Genomic DNA, 18695 nt, shown 5'->3' on the forward strand with positions numbered 1-18695 from the left:
AGGTATGGTATTGTACTGATTGCTAATTAGGCTTCCGTTTGAACCCTAATCTGATAGGACATAACATGCCACAAACTCATTCCTCCCAATCCACTCTCAAGTCAAATTGTCATGACTTCTCATAAGAATTGTGCTTATGTTTTTACTGAGTACGTCACACGGCCGACGTTGTAGTACATGAGTTTGTTCGCTCGTTTTTATCCAGTTGTGAGCGAATACATAAAGTTAAACAGATTCCACTTCAAAACCATTGTTATTATTTATTCATTGTTCTGCCGTCTTGCTGATATTCTAGTCTTTTTCTGATTTTCTATCCATCCTATGTATCAATCCTAAATGTCTCGTACATGAACGAAAGCAGGTTGCAAGCCGATCTTAATTGCCGGGTAAAACATTTTTCATGTCATCTTTCTTGCACATGGTGCATGATGCAGGCCAAATCATTTCATCTTTGATCTTCTTGTGATTAGGGAGAAATGTTCTCGTTCCATGATTTGTTACATGCCAGAAGGCTTCAATCAATTCAGATTCATTTCACTTTGGCAACTCTGTTTTTATATTGACTTCAATCAATGTTATTAACAACCTTAGGGAGAGTTCATTTGGGCCATCCAAACAGGATGAATTTCATACTCCTGCTTAAAGGATACCAAGCCAAAGACACTTCGGGAGTGACCGAAATAAATCAACATATTTTCTAGATTTATTGTGCACCCACTCAAGCTCAAATTAGTCGGTAACCGAAAATGTTCTGCCTTTTGTTGGCTCTACAGTTACGGGTATGTATGGTTTGACAAACGGCTTGAGCGGTTTCCTTTACTTGATAATCTATATGAATGTCCTTTGGAGTTACATCGAAACCATGAAGAGCTGGAAGTACCAAACCATGATGATTTTGTCTTATGGTGCGACAAAGACATTATTTGGTTTTAACTTTCAAACCTGCCTAATTTAGATTTGGGGATTGCTTAGCCAATCTTCTTTCTTCCGATACAATTAGTTTAATTGGGTTGAAATGGGCCAGGTCAAAGTCGCAGAATCAACTTGATGTATGGTCGTTGCATGTCTTCCATTTTTGGGTCAGCTGCCACTCTCTCGACATGTAGCTGCTTTAAGTACAAACGTTGCCGATGCCTCCTTGAACAAACACCGATAGCCGTGTATGTATGAGGCCCGTGATTTCAAACTGATTTTTGGCAGTCGTGAGTTCGAACCCCGATGTGCGAAATCTTTTTTTTTTCATTGCAGAATTAAGCTCTAATCTGCCGCTGTTTTCGAAGCCCTTGCAACCGAGCTGCCGCAGGCTTGCGCTGCGGCCTAGGCGCCCCCAGGCCCTTGCAACCGAAAGGTTAGGTTAGGTCAGGTTACGTTAGGTTAGGTTTTATTCTCTTCTCGAAGGACCAAAATATCAGCTGACCCAAAAACGGAAGATGTGTAACGGCCATACAACTTGATGCCCTTCAACATTGACTAAGATAAACCTTTGGTTTTTGCATTTCCCCTTGTCTCTCCAGCCTTTTCAGCTATGCCAAGTTATGTTTTTCATTTGAAATCGAGCAAGACTATTGAGGTGAAGTGAAAGACAAAATGACTGCCTCCTTCGATGGGCGGTCACTGATGCACTGAGTGTACGAGTTCATAGTTCTCTCACACTCTGTATCCATTGTCTTGGTAATGAAAAGTGATCGTGGATTTGTTCATCCGTTCTGAATAAACAGAGGGTTTGAGAAGGTATGTACCTACGTATTGCGCACTAACTGGTACCTGTTTAGAAATGCATGTGCACTCTCCATTAATTAATCCGCCAGATTATCAGACACAAGTGATGGCAAACGTGAGGTAGCGAAAGCGCCCTGGGCTAAAGGTCACAACGGGGAACAATCCCACCCTACAAATATCTAGCGACAGACGTATAATCTTTTTTTTACCCTCCCCTACTCACCGTGTTACACCTACATATGTGATTGTACAATACGTATACATAATGGACACCATGTGCACCTCGTGCAGGGTAGAGCCCCTTTTCTCCCCCATACCTGGCGGGCTCTTGTGGGGATTCTCAGATCCCAATCTGTCTTTGATTCTACCGTGAGATCAAGCCAGTCAACCATTTTGCTCTCGATCTCGCAATTTTTTTCTTCAAAAACCTTTTGTACTCGAATCCAACATTGAATTGTAGTAGTGGCCTACAATAGGATCGGGGCGTAGTCCAATGATTGGACGGAAAAAAATGTCCACTTCGTCTCCACCGTCCGATCAACTAACCAACTAACCCATCATACCGTGAAACCGCAACATCGCAACTAAAGCTGACTAAAGCGGTATGAAATGTTGCCAATTTTTACGATCTTGATTCTTTCATGGCTCATAGTTGTTTCCTGTCATTAACACTCGGCTTTAATATCAACTCGCAATTCTTGTCCCAAATGCAAGGAAACTGAACGAATACTTGACAAACCTCTTGAAACAACTCCACAGGGTTACCCAACACGAGTCATTTTGAAAATGTCACAACTTTACCTAAGGTGACTGAAATTAGAGTCGGACGGAATGCACTGAGACTTGGGAGTAATCCTGGAAAGGTGAAACCTTTCCCCGCAGCATCGACAACCAGGATAAGAGGCTCTTTTCTTATCAAGTCGCCCTGCCCGACTAAGTAAATAGACACACATAATTTGAGAAGCATTACTCCGGTACATGGATGGCGCTGTATTATCTCTTATCGATCTTGTTGTTGCCTTTGTGTGCTGTGTCTGCACAATGAGAGTTTCATTTCCATCTTTTTGTCCTCAAATTTCATCCCTCGGAATAAGTGTTGGCCATGCTTCTTTTTGTAGTACTGTGAATACATATTCCCGAGAGTACTTCCTTCATCCCGATAGCACCCGACCCCCAGAGAACTCAACAGAGGGTAGTACCTTCTTCAGTGGTTTGGGCTACACCTGATGAACCAAGTCGAGTGGGTGATTGACCACCATCTGTTACCATCATCCACGTTTACCAATATCGGGCAATAATTAAAAACTGATTGAATGATGATGGCTCCCAAATTCTGATCAAGAAAGTGAGTTAATGCGGTAGCTTGTCTAGGTGTGCACCTCCATCCAAACAAAGTGAGTGGCCAGCACGTAAGCCAGGAGTTTATCTTTATCGATGGTGGCGCTATTTCCGCCACGGGGCGGGAAAAATCTTATCTCCTTTTTGGTCTGGAACTTGCTTGTCCACCTGCTTGGTCCCGATCGACTTTTGTTGACTGTCTATATAGTCGGTATGAGTTCAGGCTTAGTGTAGTGTATGCACTACACACCAAGGACTGTCCCAATAATGTTGGTACGAGTACCTACCTTGAGTCCGTCTAATCCTTGGCCCCGTAATCTACCCTCAGGGGGGATTGCTGCGGCCATATGTTCTAAACTGAACAGTGAATGCAACTATAAGTGGTCAGTTCAGCCGTTCATACATACTCACGATGGGATTTACACTCGGATAAGCAAACCTTTTTCCAATGATGAGCGAAATGCTATGAAAAAAGCACGTTAGCGTGATTGCTGACTGTTGCAAACAAACAAGTCGTTTTCGCAGATATTTGCAGTCGAATACGCCCGATCTATTTATCCGATTAGTAGAGTGGGTATGAAAATTCCTGGATGGCGTTGGATAAAAACTATCTGAACTTGCTTGCATGGACTTTCAGAGTCAGATGCAATGAGCGGATGCCATCATGATTTTGGACAGATGGGCCACACACCCTTATTATTTTAGTCATCCTTAATGGATTGAGCGAACTGTTTAAAAAAACCAACCATTATGACTGTCCGTCAAGGCTCGGATCATTCCCATCCACACACAACATTCATTGCCATTTCAAATCATCTTGATTGGTCTCACGCCCACACTCCCGATGCCTTAGTCACTCTTTTATGTTTTGAGAAACGAGATTGAACCGACCCATTAGTAAGTGGTAAATGGACAGAATTCGCCATGCCAAGTGAATTTGAACAAAAAGGGTGTGCTCCTCAGTCCTCACCAACCCTTTTACCTCCGGACAAAACGATATCTGATACGGGAGCCTGCTTTAGTCCTCATAGCTGTCTAATCCATCCAGGACAACAAAGGGCGAATTTTAGATGTCCAAAAGAGGAATGAAGAGGAATGAAGGGGAAGGGAGCGATCCCAGTGATTATCATGTGGTGAGTAATCATCCCTTTCTAATAAGTAAGGTCATCCTCTGGCAGTACTGTTCGAAGTGAAGTTTGGACGATCATACTAGACAGGAAAATCAGAAACGAGGGAGCAATCTTTTAATTAAAGAAGTCTAAAAAGTCTAAAAAGCAACAAAAATATTGGAAAACATTTTTGAAGTATAGTACTAAAAATGGTTTTTCCTTGTCAAGGACTGTACAGTGACAGAGAGTTGGTTCTGGTTGCACTCTGCACTATCCTCGGAAGCTTGAGCAGCTGTTGAAATGGCATCATCGATAATAAATGGATGGATTTCTTTACGACTCACTTGTATTACCAATACCACCAGCACCACCAGCAAAGCCACTGTCGCCCCCTCCTCACTCATCATGATCATGATAGTCGTGGTCGTCGAGTGCCACATACGTACGTACTCATGGAAATGGCCGAGCTGGAACCTCCAGTACATGGTGCGTATAAGGACAGGTTCGCCAACTGACAGTCCAGTTCCATGAATTGGTTAGTGCCTATGCACATATTGAGCTCTCATAATTCCCTCCATCCATCTATCCATGTAGTGAGTGAGTTAATCAGCCCACTCACGCACAAGGCACTCTATCAAAGCTGCCAACCAGCCAACCAGCCCACCCCTCAGTCAATGAGTCAGTCAGTCTGTCAGTCAGTCAGTCAGTCAGTCCATCAGTGGCCCTCCATCTCTGGTGATGCGTACCAAATTGTTTCAATGGTCAAATGAGTTATGAGCATCTTTTTCAATGGACGGTCAATGAGTGCAATGATGCGGAACTCCTTCCCTAGTCAAGCACAACAATCCCGACAACAACAACAACAACAACTAGAACTAGAACAACCCACCATGGATCCATTTCCATAGTGTACGGCTCGATCGTCAGATTGGTTTATACGCACATGTTCACTTACGTATCTTCACCTTGCAAGCGAAGAATGGTTGCTCAATTTTCCCTGTTATTGAAAGAAAGGATGGTTTGTGTCCAATTTCGTTGGCATCAATAAACAGGACTTGATGGAGATTTGATTCTACGAATCACGAGGGAAATCCTTTGCGATCCCACGTTCCACGCCGGATACATGTCCGTGTGTTTATGCTTTGGTAGCAACATTTCATTGCATTGGGTTCTTGGGTTCTTGGGTCTATGGGACGTGGCATTACACGCACCATGAAATGGTCGGTACGTCGATAAAAGAGGTCTTTTTTTTACTGTTGTGGCGACTCCAGGTTTCTCGATTCGATGTGCATGTGAGCCCATGTGTGGCAAGAAAACATATCTACTATGCAAATATCTTATCTCGGTCCATCCGGGGCTGATGGAACAAGTTATGTTTGTGCATGTCAACAACGGCGTTTGTGTAAAATGTAAGGATTTGTTTCGAGTGCCATATGATTGTTATGGCTTTCACACAGAATGTTATCAGTTTAACACATCTCTTAAACACTTGAACGAACAGCAAGGCTTTTATTAATATGAATCTAGCGACATAGATTTACAGACCATTGTTCTATTTAAAAATCATGCCTGACCGGCGACACATTTCATGCGAATACGATTTGGCCTAATAAAAAGTACCGAAATAGCTGTTGGATTGATCTAACCATTTTAAATCTGAATCCAAGCCATCGACTCCCGAGTCTCAAGGAGGGTGAGATTTTTCTGACGGGAAATGATGAGTAATGAGCTGAAGGTCACGCTCGTTCAAAAAGAGCGACTGACTCAGACATGTACTACGTACATGCCTGAACAATATACCAAGTCAGTCAAAATAACAATTGTTTACCTGGGCAAACTTTAATTACCCTATCAAGACAACCAACCCTACGTCCCTTTGCTCGTTGTCGACTTCCATGACAGGCGGGAGGGCGACCTATCTGAAGCCATGGTAGTGGCTTTTTGATGGATCAAGACAAATGGGACGACAAAGTTTAATCATACCAAATCATGCACACCTTTTCTTGCTCAAGCCAACAAGCAGACCTCGAGTCCACAGATCCACAGAGTGTCATTTTCGACTAGTGTCTGACCCAATTACATGGCCTCTGTCCAATTGTAGAACTGAATGGCGTTGGTTGTTCCTTTTTGATCTTTGGCTGGTTGTTTCCCATTTTATGGAAATGTTTCCTCCCGGCCAGGGTTCCGACCTCCGAAACCTCACATCCTCCGAGACCGAGAGAAGGGAGAATGAGACTGAGAAGTAGAGGGAAGGACCCGGTCTGTCAGTGAGCCCAGTTAGCGAGTCAGTTAGCTCGATGAACGCATGTCTCTCAAGAGGTCAGATCTAGAGGGCTTGATCAGAAGAACCAACAGGAAGAGCATCACCGCCTAGGGAGAGTAGTAAAATATTTGAGAATGCAACCTTGTCGAGTTACCTTTTAATGCTCTTGCCTCCAATTGGTTTTGGTAGTTAAGTCATGATTACAAGTGTTTTGTCTGTTTATTTGCGGTCTGAAGACCGCCTCTTTCAAGGACCGTCATTTTTCAATAATCGTTAACGTCCATATGCTATTGTGTGCTCAAATGAACAACAAGACGATTTGCTAACTCTACCAGATGATTTGAATCAAACGCTCCTAAGGCATATTCAAAATGTATTACAGATTGTCAAAAGAGTAAAAACAGAGGTTTTGTCACTTTTTTGTTGTTCGTTATTGTGAGCTGACGCTTCCCCTGAGTTCATACTCTACAACAAGTATACCTAAATAGTATTGGGATCTGCCCATTTGGCGCTGTTCTTTGGGAAGGCTTCAAGGGTCAAAAAATGAGTGTGGAAACTTTGACCCTCGAGACAAAACCATCTGAATGTTGGAATTGGGATCCAACGTCAAAAAATGTGCCATATCATGTTCTCTTAAAATAAACTAAATTGGATTGAGGGGAGGTTGGATGGAGGGGAACCAAGAAACGATTCCAGAAGTGGAGGAGGAACTATTGGCTCGAGTCCAATCTCATACTCATATTTGTGTTCCAAAAGCCCCTTTCTTTCCCTTTCTCTCCTTCTCTCAGACTCCTCTGTGTGTGTTCCTATTGAAGTCTGCATGGGTATTCAAATGTTGTATGTACATACGTACAGTGGAGTTGGGTATGACCCATTCCCAGCACCACAAATAATACGTATCCCCTAAAGTAGCAGGAAAACATGGCCAAATCTAGCCAATGGTGGAAGGTAGCTTGGACAAGAATCCTTATATAGCAGTGAAGCATATGATAACCAAGCAGCCTACCTGCAATGCTGAGGACGGCGACTACAATGATGATAATGATGATGATGATGATGATAACGATACATTGGAATCGCGACCATCAAGAATGACAATGCATATCATGAAGAAAGAAATCTTTGTTAGTGTTTACACAAGCTGAAAAAAATTAAGGTTAATGTGTTTAGTCATGGCACGACGATCTACAATCGTGATGCTTCAATATCCATCATCCCAGACAGTCAGTCTGTCAGTCGGCCAGTTAGGACTGACTTCGAGGTTGAAAATAGAGCCCAGCTCGTAGTACGTCGTTGGTGAGAGGGTCTTGACAAATCAAATCAGAGCCGCAGGTTTTTCAACCCAAACTAAATTTCAAGCACTCGGCAACAGAGCTTCGCTTCAAAATCCCAGACTGAAAAAACACAAGATTGGCCTCACTTTTCAAGTACTGCTCAGTGTTCATCCAGTTCGAGTGCTACTGAACGTAGCTGGTCGTGTCGACAAGTTTTCTTCTATGGTGTGTTCAACAATGGAAATTCTTTCAATCACTGTCATTGCATCTCGTCCAATGAATGACGACTCTGCGACAATTATGTTACGAGTTACTGCCTGGAAAGTAACACCACCGCCGTCCAACCCGAGCTTGGCCGCAAAAATTAAAAACCATGATTGCACTTCTTTCTTACTCCAGATTTTCATGATGTGTCATTCGCTCAAGGAAATACCGATAGGTACATTATCCTAGTTATAACAAGGTACTGCGGACGTGGGTAGATGGCTTGGTTTTCAATTTGTAGTTGCTTCCTCCGTTGAGGAACATAACACCCCGTTTCAAGTTGTCACTCGAGTCGGACAAGATAATCCCGATGAGGAGGTCTCTGAAAATGCTGAAAACACAATTAAAGCGATGTTCTCCGAAAACGAGGAACAAGACGACGAGCTCCAAGTTCACCTATGGATTTGTTTTAATCATGAGGCAGCTGGTTCTTATCGCATTGCTCACCTTCCTCTCTGAATTCACCCTCGTTATAAACCCTTAACCCATGCTCTCATTAATTTTGCCTCTCTGGAATCGATTTGAATATCTTTTCATTTCTCGTTTGTCTTGACTCCAATTTTAAAAGTTTGGGAACTTGAAGCAGAGAGTCAAATTTGATAAAGAAGAGTGAGAGAGAGAGAGAAGGAAAGAGAGAAAGAAACAGATCTCATAACTTTTGGCCAATTGTCATATTCCTCGTGCATGTGCCACCACATGCTGATAATGATCAGCAAAAAAAAGAGAGAGATCAAAATAAGAGTGACATGGCATTTATGTATTAGCATAACGAGAACGATCAAGCACGGTAAAGGGAGGAGGGAGGGGGATCTTTTAAAAAAAGTGGCGACCAACGTGAATGATAACGAAGCCTGGATCAAAATGAAAATGATGATGATGACGGTGACGGTGAATAAGATTCATATCAGTGTTTGGCCCGCCCTCGAGAATGATGATCAAATCAGTCACTTAATTAATAGATCATAGAGAAGTCGTGTATTGCATGCCTCGGCAAATGGTTCTTTTATTGTATGGGTGGAATGATGCACGGGCACAAGTGGGATACACATTTTGCTCCTGTCCTTCTGTTCCTTTCTTCTCTTCCTTCGCTGACGGCCTTTGATTGTAACAACAGCACACTGTTCGTGGGCGAGTCACTGACTGACTGACTGACTGACTGAGAACGTGAGAGAGAAAGTGACTGAGTGAGGGTGAATTGACAGGTGACACTCGATGACGGTTTCGGGGAGTCTTGACAGTCTCTGTACTCGGCTATGTTTAACAGTCTTCCTTAAGTTATCACATTTGACGATCATCAATGACAAGAGATGTACAATTGGATTCGAGAATGATCGTGGTTCACCCTCGTTTATTTTATTCTACATTTTTTTCTTCTTTTTTTGGGGGGGGGGGGGGGTAGTATCTTCATCGCTCGGTTTCGGGTACGAAAAATGTCTTGAAAATGTCCCGCCACACAACTGGTTTAAATTCGGATGTCATTTGTTTCATTGATGATTGGAGGGGGAGAGTAAGAGGAAACCGATATATTCGTCCAAAGCCGTGAGACAGGTTGGGCCCGACAATGATTCTTGACGGGATGGGTCTAGACAAAATCGGGAATTTGCGACCAATGTTAAAGGAATTTCTCTCTTACAGCCCAAGGAGTGCGGGCACGCTTTGGTCACCTTGCACATGGAATGAAAGCCATTAGTCGGTGGCCATGATTTGGTTTCTGAAATCTTGTCCCGGTTCCGGTTGGAATTGCCTGGATTATTGTCTTGTTATGAATGGGTGGGTTTCCGGTAAGGTGCGTATCCCAGTGGGATTTATCCATCGTCTTCGTATCTCCGTGTTCATCCAAGCCCAGACTGATTTAAGCCGTCGTTCTACTTCATAGACGTAGCGAAGACACGAAGATGCGAAGACGAGATGGGCTGTGATAGGTTGTGATAGGCTGTGAAGTGGGCGTAGATTGGCTCTCTAGTTGGGTTCTTGGGTTCGTTCCTCTGGTCGTTGTTGTCTGGCCCTTCTGGCTGCTCTGGTTCGTGGCTGCCTCCTTCATGTCTCGCGTCTTTGAGAAGCGTCTCCGGGTTGGTCTCCGACGTCCCTCTAGAGGAAGGGGCAAAGCGAAGAGATCGACGTTGAGACAAGGCATTAAATCCAATCCAACAAGCAGCCTCAATCCTCACTCATGTTGTCTAAGAATGGCATCCGAGGATTGGGTTGGGTGGACTGGGGTGTGGGTGAACAAATTTGGGGTGGTTTCCCCCTTCCTCCTTGTTTTCCTCCTCTCCTTCCCTTTCTGCTTCTTATTCTCGCCCTAAAAGCCAACTCACTCGAGGGTAAATACGAGGGATACGAGCTGTACGCATTACGTACGTACTGTACGTATCTATCCGTGCATTGACAATCCTGGCCAGAATGGCGCTCGTTGTGAATGTGATGGGTAGAAGGAGGCACTATTTTATTTTCATTCTTTTTCTACAATTGCACTTGAATTGCTCCATTGGCCATTCTTTTACGAGGCGAATTATTTTCAATGGGACTGCAACGGAGTTTGGGGAGTACTCTACAGACATTTCTCCTTCTCATTCATTAACAGTGCATTTGTCAATCGTTAAATGTACATCTCTTCCCATTACAAGAAGTAAGTAGTAATTTGTTCACTGCTGGGCCTGTCGTCGACAGTGTGGTCTCCAATGGTGACTGATAGGGGAAAATCCATGTCAAGGAGCACTTAGAAATTGGTCTGGTCCGATTTGTAAATTCTACGTGCATTCACTGACGTAGAAAGAGGTGCGCTGAATGGGAAATCCCGTGTACGTACTATTACAAACTACGTACAGTATTGCACCTAGTGCCCCCCATATTTCTGCTCTGGGATGGAAAGTTGAGAGAAAAAGTCTTCGCGGCATCAAAACCTAATGGCTTGAAATTAATTTGTCCTGGATTTGGATACGGATGTGCCAACCCAAACATCCAAGGAAAGGGGCGATATTGTTGTTTGAAAAGACTTGTTTTCCCCGATCCCAGAACTCCTTGACGAGCGAGCGTTGAAGTGCCATTTCAAGAGCTGAAATTGTTCCTTCTTTCGTCTCCTCATATCTACATGTGGTGTTTTTCCGCCGGCTAGAAAGTTCTTGAAAAAAGTTCATGAAGAGATCTATGATTCTCATCTTGACCATCATGGCCACAATGGGAACTGACCACGAGTACTGCCGAAAACTGGTGCCCAATCCAGCTGGAGAACCAACCCTACCCTGACCAGTACCACTAACATCTTTGTTACCAGTACTAATAGCAATAAGAAAAAGACATGGATGATGATGATGAGTTGGTGGTGGTGGTGGTGGTGGTGGTGGTGGTGGTGGTGGTGGTAGTTCGAGAATCATCATGATCATGTGTCCAGCTCAAATTTTGGCTATCTCTCCACCCCACTGGCTGCTTCTGTTGGTATTGCTTTCTCGACCCCTCTCTCTCTCTCTCCATCTCTGTCTCTGTATGTCTCTCTCTTTCTCTCAAATGTCCTTCGGATGCTTCTTGCTCATTTCTTGATCCCTCTTTATTTTCAGACAAATTTAATGATGCTTTCCTTCTCCCTTGTCGGATAACATTTCATCACAAATCACTCTGGGAGAAAGAGGCCAAAATTCCCTCCGCCACACTCACCAAAGCTGACTCACTCACTCACTCACTCACTCACTCCGTGCCTCACTCCCTCACTCACTCACTCACCTCACTCCGTTCGAACACTCGCATTCCACCCACTCACGGCCAACCCCTCGTTCGAGATATCGCTCAATTCGTGTGAACGGCGTTTGACTGTGCGAATGCCCGATGTAAAGACTACCGCTCGTTCAACTTATTTCCATGGGGGAAATTCCTGTCTCTTCTTCCCAATGTTGGTGGTTGGAAGTCCGCCACAGCCGGCCAGTTGGAGAAGTGAGTTCAATCTCGATAGAGCTGAAAATATCACTGGATAGACGGATCATATGTGTTGAAACTGTCAAATTGAAAATAAAGATCAGTGATTGAACGGAAAACCTAGGCCGATTCTTCAAAGTTTGGTGTCATGAACGTGAAACGAAAGCCTTATGGTCTCGAACGTCGTGTAACGCCAGGTAAGGCACATGAATGTATCAAATGGCAGTCAGGGGGAATTTGGTGGCTGTGCCGTAAATCGTGTTGGATCCATTGGTAGTCAAAAAGAGGCGCGAGACAAATTGCCCGTCATTCAAAAAGATAAATTGTACTCATTGTTCGATGTGAGCAGTAAAAGTTCTTCTTTTGCCTTGGCTTTTACTTACTCTTATTGCATGTTGGCTGGAACGATAAGCGCCAAATACAAAATGTTCGTTGCTCCCATCAGGAAAAAAGCACGAACGGATCCTTAGCTGCTGAGCTTCTTTCCGACTGGCGATCCAACTATTGGAACGAACCTGTCTAGGGGAACAATCTGATTTCAGGAAGCATGTACCAAAAGGTGTTGGCATTATTCTTGCACTTCTTTCTCGTCGGGTTATCCACTTCCAATCTGTGACTGTCCGAGAGGAATGATCCTCGGTTAACTGTTAGCTGGCGTGTTCCTGCTTGGAACGGACCGCACTTTTTCCCCAGGAATTGATTCCTCTTGTGTTGTTCGCTCTGTGTTGGAGTAAAACGATCATGATGATGATGATACGGAGAATTTCTCTCTTTGGAGAATTACTAACCAAGCTAAAAAGACTTTAGGATTCAAGGGGAAGCAGACTGAATAGACAAATGGTTTAGTTCCATTTCCGTAACTCGTAACGAGCGAGGGTTTCCATTGTGAAATGAAACCTCGTGAGCTCTCCGCTCACCGCTCTCCGCTCACCGCCTCGATCCTCATTCACTTCATCGTTTGAAGCTTGGGTTGTAGGGTGGTGCATCTTAAAGAGTTTGGACCATGCTGCTGCAGCCAACGAGGCCTGGAATCAATGAAACCAAGCAAAACAAAAGAATACCAACACCAAAACCCCACCACCACTACCACGGCCCCTACTTTGGCGAAGGAAAAAGCAAATTTATCGCTCACCACCCAGAGGAGAAAACTTGAGGTGAAACGGGAAAGTTTTTTCCTCTGTTTTCGGTTTCTTCAGCCATTCTTAAAGTCTCTCGTTTTCCGTCACTTTGAGCCGATCGAACGGCTCACGAACGAAACTTGATAGTGCTTTACCTGAACTACAAGGACTTCTTTCCCCTGGGCTTGCTGGATTGCTCTTGTCATTGCCTGGGCTCCAGGCAATGGTGGCCTGGGACCTCTATGCTCGATGGACGAAGAGGGGGTGGAGAGCTCAGATGATGATGATAATGATAATCATGACCATGTCAAAAGTAATCTTAAGCCAACCTTCATTAAAATTCGTTCCCTGGAACATTGATCATTCATCGAACAAACTCGCGTATTCGGCGGAGTTCTTTCAAATTACCACACCGAGTGTACTCTCTCATCCCCTGACATCAAGTTGTCCTTCATTTGGCACACTCCCTAAAAACTGCAATTGGGGTGGGTGTCTTTGGAGCTTTTCTTTGTTTTAGTGTCGATGTTGTTGTAGCTTTTGGCTGATATGATCTTGCGTTCCTGATTGATGACAGCCTCGGCCATCTCAGGTGTCATTTTCCGGCTCCGTTCCATACTCGCAAGAGTGGATCGCATTTGCTTCCGTTGTGAGTATAAAACTCGGACGTGGATGTGGCATCTCATCCTACTCTAGCTTTGTTCCGCAAGCCCAAACGACCCTCTGAAAATTATCGAATAGAGTATTTTGACTTAACGAACAATCCAAAAGTCAGTGCGTTGGCTGACTAGTTTTGAGAGCATTCATCGCTGGGATGAACTTTTCGTTGGAGCGATCTTGACAAGTTGGGTTGAGCACATAAGGCTTTGGGCTGAGTATTTGGCACCTTGGAATCAATAATTCCAAAACATGGCCGTGTCACTTGGGACACCAGATCTGACAGTTGAAATCAAATCATTGTCCATGCGTCTCTTAAACAAAAGAAAAACGACGGTGGTGATGATCCTTAATATTACGAGGCAGAGGGTTTGACAAGGAAATTGTTGTCTTCTGAGAATCTTCACCAGAGGCTGGAATTGTATGTAATGATGAACTTGGATGATGAGTAGTCATTTTACAAAGTGAAAAAATGCCTCCAAGGGCATGACATCAGAACCACCGAGACGCTCGGCAAAGAAAGGCAGAAGAAAAGTAAAGGAAAGAAGGAAGCAATGGTTTTGTTTCTCTTGGAGGCGCTCTCGGGCATTTCCCTCTGACTTTCTGCATGTGCAAGGCAACTACCACTACCACTACTAATGCTCCTACTACCACTCGCATTGGTTCAATTGAAGCGAGATCTGCCTCCTTCTTGTGACGACTCCGCAGATTGAACATGGGAAAAATGGCCATCAGTCAGTTCGATTGGCTGATATGCTTTGATTAGCGTTACAAATGTCCATGTCCAAAAAGAAAGAAGGCAAGATTCTCTCAGATTTCTGCCGTGGGATTCCTGGCCTCCTGTCACGAATGGCTGGCCATTGTCAACATGATATCCAAGCTCAAGTCCATCCATTCAATGAGTCGAATCATTCAAAGTTCAGCAAGAAATTGTCTTCAGAGATGCCTCGGAAACAAGTAATCTAAACATTCAAGTCGGCTCGATCCTTGACAAGAGAAAGAAAAAAACTCGTTTTTTGTAAAACACAAACACTATCTAACAGAGCCCTCTTCCCGCGTAGATGACTTGTGCACATTCGTATGAAGTTTGCACAACAACGACTTTTACAGAACACCAAGCTGAATGAACCATCATTTTGACCAAATACGCCTAATTATCCATTTGGTCATGTTTTTTTCCTGATGTGAGTATGGCACCTTTATACCTCGGTGTATACAGACACAATCCACGCCAGCATCCTGATGTTGTTGCCATGATAGTGATCATCATGATCATGGTAATGATGTGTTTTTCCATAGCGGACACTGAGCTGACTTGGGTGGAAAGAGCTCGCTCGGAGTGTGACCAGGTTTAAAACCCCACCAAATCTGTCGGCTAGTGGAATCGCCCGAATGAGCCACGAGGCACAACCATTCCATATGAGGGAAACCCAGAGGATTCGAGGCTTTGGCCAAGCACAATATTAGCCCTTCACTCGATCCTACATATAAGGGCGGGGGGACCTTAGTAAATCATAAGGCTCGCCGAGGATGTGTTGTATATATACACACAATATAAGTAGTGCGCTTAATGAGCCCTTTGTTGCCTCGTAATTAACTGTTGAAGCCCAAGTCAGTCTCGGTAGTATGTACGGTAAGCTAGTCGGCAAGCAAGGTGTGTTTGGTGGTGCTAGGGTAAAGTTGACGGCTCGGAGAGGTGTATGAGAATGGATAGAAAGCATTCATTCATGCAGCTGGTGGAACCAGTGAATTAGTGCCAAAATCTTTCCATCTGTCAAGAAAAGCTTTAAACCGGCAGATTGAGCCATTCGTACAGATGACCGTGGTAGACCTGGTTGCCCGACAATTTCTCACCCACTTCCTGTGTGTGCATCACAATCGTCCATACGTACGAATACGTGTTACACATGGATGGTAGGTATACATGAGCAGTTTACGCACGTAGTAATAACAGTGGTAGTAGCCCTTCCGTGGTTCTATACGTAGATGAACGAGCCACGCTTTGTGATCTTCTTGAAAAGGCTGGTGGGAGTCGCTTCTTTAGTAGGAGGTGCTTGATTGCGTGTTTCAAGCCCGGCAGAGCCATAAGTGTTGCATTTCATTATTTGGCGTGTAAAACGGTTCGGAGGCATCATTCACTTGCCTGGTGAATTTAGAAAGTGCTTAAAGCACTCGGACTCGAACGAGCGGATTTGGCGACTTTTTCGCCTTTTCACCCGTTTCGGGAGCCAAATGCCAATCAGGATTCATGGGTGCGAATGGACTCAACCACCGCCCCTGTGCATCTCTCGGGTGCTGTCAAAATAAATGGGCCACATTGTTCATGTGTGTGTTTGTATTGATTGGAGTTGGCAAATGGCTGGATGGTTAAACGGCTGGAAGGCGGACTGGTCGCCCTTGGAGCACAGATTTGCCGTTTGGTTACACCACTCACTCATTCTCGTACTCGTTTTAGATCAGCATTTGGCCATTTGGAAAGTCAAAGCAGCCATAGCAGTAATAGCCGCAACAACTCGTTGGTGTTGTACCCTCTTCTCACTGTCATGCTTCACATCGAGTGGGATTCGCTTAGCTTCTGCTCACTTGATATTTGCCTGAGCCCGAGTACCACCAACACGCAAAGCATGACCGCCCCAGGGTAATTCTAATTGTCAAATAAATCCCCCTTCCTCTTTTCTGCTCCTTATTCTTCAGGGCACACACGCTCTGTGTACACACTGTACAACACTTCAGTGGCTGAGGGTGGTGGGCATTTAGGCTCTCAAAGTCCTGAGATCTGTCCTGAAACCCCTTGGATTGATGGAATTACCACGACAAACTTTTCTCCATCACTCCCATTTTCCAAACGCCAGTTTCATCAAGTGTCTTGCAAAGCCAATGCGATGTTGGCCCATGGCCCAGACTACCAACTGGATTAGTAGTTCCTAACAGGTGCACTACAATGAAGTGAATGGACAACAAAAGGGGGTTGCGTTTGTTTGTTGATTCGAGAGATTGATTGGGGAGGAGACACTCTAGCTAGTACACGTACAATGCATTATACCAAGCACTCTATTAGGTGGGTTCCATGGTACAAAACATTGTGCATCGCGGTCTCATTCGCTTTTAATTCCAGGTCCCGATGTCTCATGTCATTCATTGGCCATCGGGTCTTTTTGTACTGAAGGATTGATGTGAACGCGGCATTGCACCAATTCGCATGGCCTAAGCTGAATTTTCCAGTCACTCTGACTTCATTAGACCTAACCCACGTGCCAAAAAGCCAGCACATATCTTGGTCATTGACTTTGACTTAGTGGTGGAGTATTCAGTACTCCGTGCACTAAAGTTTGAGCTCGGATTTGAGTTACTTGTTCCTTTTCGAAGGTGAGAGAGGGGAGGGCCTCGTTTTTCTACTTTAACATGGAGCATTAGTAGTCTCTATTCTGATTCTCGCACTGTCGAAATGGTGTACGAACACTTGGCTAAGAGCAATTTACAGTTCTCAAAATAGGAAATTGCCTAGTTCCTCTCGTTGTCGCGTTCACCTGGCTTGGATTCAAGCTGTTCATCAATGGTTAACTCGTTGCTTTTCTCTCCATCCATCCATCCATCCATCCAACCAACCATCCATCCCTTCCCTCAATAGTGGAGACCAGCAACCCAGTCAACCACCCTCAAATCACCACCATCGCAACCACTGTGCTTATTTCAGGCTAGAAAAAGCCTTCTCAACCTGAAATTCATGGCTTGTCGCGGGATATATCGTGAACAATGCTCTTCAGGGTTCTCTCCGTCTGATCACTTATGAGCTGATCCCCAACTTTGACTCCAAGAATGGTAACGTTTGTGCCCACAATTGAAGAATGCTATCCATAGGATGTTCTTCAATTATTCTCGGGCCACTATCCTTCAATCACTTGAGGAACCCTGATGGCGATACCATGGTTGGTCGAAGACAATTGGTGTTAGCGGTGGAACCTAAGCCAAAGTGCTAAATAGGTGCACCTCCACGAGAGAAGTGAGTGGATCACGAAACCAAGAGATAAAGAGCGAAAGAAAGGAAAGGGAGAGGGTCTCTTGCCCCGATAGATGTCTCGAACAAGAGGAGCGTCACTGGCACTGTACTCGGAACTTGGTTTTAATTGAATTAAAAAGACCTGCATTCGCAGAGGAAACACTACAAATGGTTTTGAAAGATGCCCAAGATGTCAATACTCTCTGACCATCTGTCTGGACTCTATGGGCAGTTTTCTGCTGTCTGCCAGAAAAATGGTGATGTGTCGCTTCCCGAACCCGTTGCAAGTACTTACGTAGTACGTACAGGGAGGGATAAAAATGGTGCAGCTGTTCACCCCATAGGGACGTGTAAGTACGGACGGACCGACGGACGTCATGTGCCTGGTCTGTGTACGTAGTTTAAGCGATAATCCAATGTGGTTGGCTTGATCTGGAGCATTGGGTGCGGATCTTTTTTGTACTAGGGTAGAGATAAATTGGCCTTGCCCAACGAGCAGGGTTCATTTGCGAATCTTGTGGCTGATGATGAATTCGCAAATCTGATAAGGAGCCTTGTGACTGGTTGCAAACGATCCAGTCAATTTTACCCATGCTATAATGAGCTTCATCTTTCACTGACGACTCAAATGCGATCAAACTGGCGTGGCGTTGTTATCAATCAAATGTCTCAAGCCAAGACTACGTACTATAATGACCAGTAGATTTGCGAACATCAAACAAAGGAACAAAAGGTTGTAAAAGTTCTGACTTCTGCCCGATCGAGTCGTGTGCTCTTTGTTGGTTTCTTGTCATTCGCAGCTGAACCATTCTCTTTTGGACTTCTTTTTGCGAGTTATTATATTGTGGAGAGCCCGATGCTTCGAATGCCTCACCGTCTCAAGTATGAAGTATCGTCGATAAGCAAGACAATTCGTGCCAGACAGGTAGACACACAGACACACAGACGGACCGACAGACCCTCACCACGGCATGAGTGGATTACTCACTTGGCTGAACATGATGTTTTCATAATAATCAGTCAACACCAAATTTTTATTTCACTTTGGCACGAAAC

At 44.4% G+C, this 18695-nt stretch overlaps 1 protein-coding gene across 1 annotated transcript in view; it reads left to right on the forward strand.

The window, feature by feature from the left end:
* Positions 1 to 11741: 11741 nt before the first annotated feature.
* The window catches only part of LOC131890152 (uncharacterized), a 52667-nt gene continuing 45713 nt past the window's right edge, over positions 11742 to 18695 (forward strand). Inside the window, exon 1 of the mRNA XM_059239443.1 lies at positions 11742 to 12067. The gene's annotated coding sequence lies outside the window, so the exon portion shown is untranslated. The remainder of the gene's footprint in view (positions 12068 to 18695) is intronic.

Source organism: Tigriopus californicus, chromosome 11 (genome assembly GCF_007210705.1).
Source record: "Tigriopus californicus strain San Diego chromosome 11, Tcal_SD_v2.1, whole genome shotgun sequence".
Lineage (NCBI taxonomy): Eukaryota > Metazoa > Arthropoda > Copepoda > Harpacticoida > Harpacticidae > Tigriopus > Tigriopus californicus.